This window comes from Glandiceps talaboti, chromosome 13, assembly GCF_964340395.1.
Source record: "Glandiceps talaboti chromosome 13, keGlaTala1.1, whole genome shotgun sequence".
Lineage (NCBI taxonomy): Eukaryota > Metazoa > Hemichordata > Enteropneusta > Spengelidae > Glandiceps > Glandiceps talaboti.
In genome coordinates, this window is record NC_135561.1 from 21460486 (window position 1) to 21463132 (window position 2647).

At 35.2% G+C, this 2647-nt stretch overlaps 1 long non-coding RNA gene across 1 annotated transcript; it reads right to left on the bottom strand.

The window, feature by feature from the left end:
* Positions 1-291: 291 nt before the first annotated feature.
* Positions 292-2373, bottom strand: LOC144444710 (uncharacterized). The gene is made up of 3 exons (XR_013481863.1): positions 2271-2373; positions 854-1090; positions 292-604 (listed from the first exon to the last, which is right to left on the bottom strand). It is a non-coding gene; the product is annotated as an uncharacterized LOC144444710 (long non-coding RNA).
* Positions 2374-2647: the final 274 nt, after the last annotated feature.

The window sequence follows — 2647 nt, forward strand, 5'->3', positions numbered from 1 at the left end:
CATATTTGATTTGAATGCTTGTTCCCACTGAAACATATTTAAAAAATGTCAGTTTCACAAACTCACAAAGTTTGTTCACTTACATGTTTTAGGGGATACACATATATGTATGTATGTACGTACTACACACACGGGCACATACTTTTGCAACCAGTAAATCATGCAGAAGAAGAATTAAATGAAAACAAGAAGCAACTTTATTGCTTTTTTCCAAAATAACTAAAAGGCTTGAGACATGTCTGTAGTGAAATGACAGTACCAACATACCTGAGTTTAACAATAGTACCTGTATTCATCCATTGATTAGAAGACAAAAAATATATGTCCCTTAATGATGGGGTTCTTCAAATCAAATCTAAAGATTCACCTACATCATACATGTGAAAGAGCTCTGGCAATTTGAGTTTGGCTTTCAACAGTTGCTGGAGTTTCAGAGTCTGACATTATTTCACTTTCAGTCATTATATAAGCTAAAGCCATTGTGTTCATCATTAGCATCATCACTTCGGCAGTTTACATCATCACTTTGGCAGTTTACATCATCACTTTGGCAGAATCAGGATCAGAATCAGATCAATCAATATCCATTGGTTCCTGAAAGTCACTGCAAAGAAAGAACCAAGAGCAATCAATTAACAAAAGAAATGTTTGTTATGAATGTGAAGGGAGAGGTACACAGTTCATTTTATCTTTTGTTTCTAATAAACAGTTACATGCTACAAACAAAGAATCTATTGTTTGGCAATATAGAAATGCCAACTGTCTTGTGTCTTTTTACTATTTGCTCCTCTTGGGCAATTATATTGCTCTGTTTTGTTTTTATACACTAACAGATTAAAAAAGTTACTAGTACCTTTGAAAGTAGGCCTGTTCCTTCATCCTTTTTAAAGTTGCCATACAACTTTGCTAGGCGTTTGGCTTGCTTCTCTTCAGCAATTTCTCTATCTTTGTCAGTCTTTGCTTTATTGCTTTGCTGTGCTGCATGTGTTCCATTTTTTGTCCTGCTGGAGTTTGCTTTCTTTGTCCACTTTCTGTTTTTTGTACTTTTATGTTGACACTGCTTTTTCTAAAGTCATCTTGAGTTTCTACTCTAAGATGCAACAAATAAAAACATGCATGTAAATAACACTAATTTTGGCAAAAAAAAAATTACCAACTGGTAAATAGAATCTACAAAATGTATATTCTTGTAGTGTGTTAACAGTGGTACACCCTAGGTGAATACATTTTATCAGACTTCCCAAAAGTACATCAGAGGCTGAGCAGCCATAATTAAGGAACAGCTTTATAAAAACTTTATAAAAAAATAATGAACTCGCAGTCTTCCCACATTGTCTCACTTAACACTTAACATTTCTACTTAGAATAAGACAAGGATAATTAATATTGCTTGTCTGATGGCCACAATGCCTCAACAAGAGTTCCATATTCTTACTCTCTCCTTACAACTAAATAGGTGTTGTGTTCTATAATTTGCACTATAACGTAATGAATACACAAATACATCAATATGAAGCATTTTAAACATGACAATCTTTGATTAAAATGAAAGTCCATACCCTTATTAAATAAATACATACATACATGTACGTATATATATACACACACACACACATACATACATACATACATACATACATACATACATACGGACAGACCTCAATGACATACATCAAGTTGGTGAAAAGTGTTCTGCATGTACATGACAGAGCACTGTGTAAATGTGGCTGTGACCATGGGGTGTACTAGTACTACTACTAAATGATTTGTGACACACTGGTTTCTACAAAACACTCCAACATTGTTCCATTCCATATCTTAATTGAATAAATTAATTTGCCACTGTTTTCTAACAAGACTCAGTGCGGTACATAGGAACTCTTTCGACGAGAAACTAATATTTTTTACACGATAAATCATGGGGGGGGGGGGGGGTGTAATCTAATTCCAGTTTACACACGGCACCAGGCAAGCAGTGCATTCTTTCCTACTTTCAATCGACAAAGTGGACACTCCAACTTGAATATTACATGTATATCAGATGTACTTTAAAAACAACTTTCGGAAGTTTCAAACAGTTGTAGAAGTCTATGTATGTAACCGTGGACCGAGGTCTAGGTCTATGTCTGAAAAGGCTCCGATCGTACGGCCACAAGTACTATAATATAAATAAGATATAACGTCTACACATAGACGACCTGGATTCTATCGTTTAAAAAAAATACCAGAGCCTATAATGTGCTCTGAAAGCGGCAGTTAAATTAACATACCTTCATCACCAAAATGAGTAGGTCTTGATGTATACCTCTTCTCATGATCAGTTGTCGAAAACGATTTTCTTTGCCTTTGTGAATCACGGTCGCCATCTTCCGTTTCACCCATTTGAAGTGGAACTGGGGAGATTGCGCGCGTTGATTTGATTGGCTGATACGTCATAGCCTCGTTCACAATAATTTCAAAACTTCAATGCGTTGTAAACTTTACAGCAGTCGTTGATTCAATTTTGAAAAAATATGTTTTTGTTTATTGTTTTGTTTCTCATATTATCCATGTTTGCGCTGTTATTAGCCATAAACAAAATGTTTGTTCCTAGCAGTTTTTCCACGAGCTTTGAACGAGCCTGTGACGCCATATTGTGGATATAACC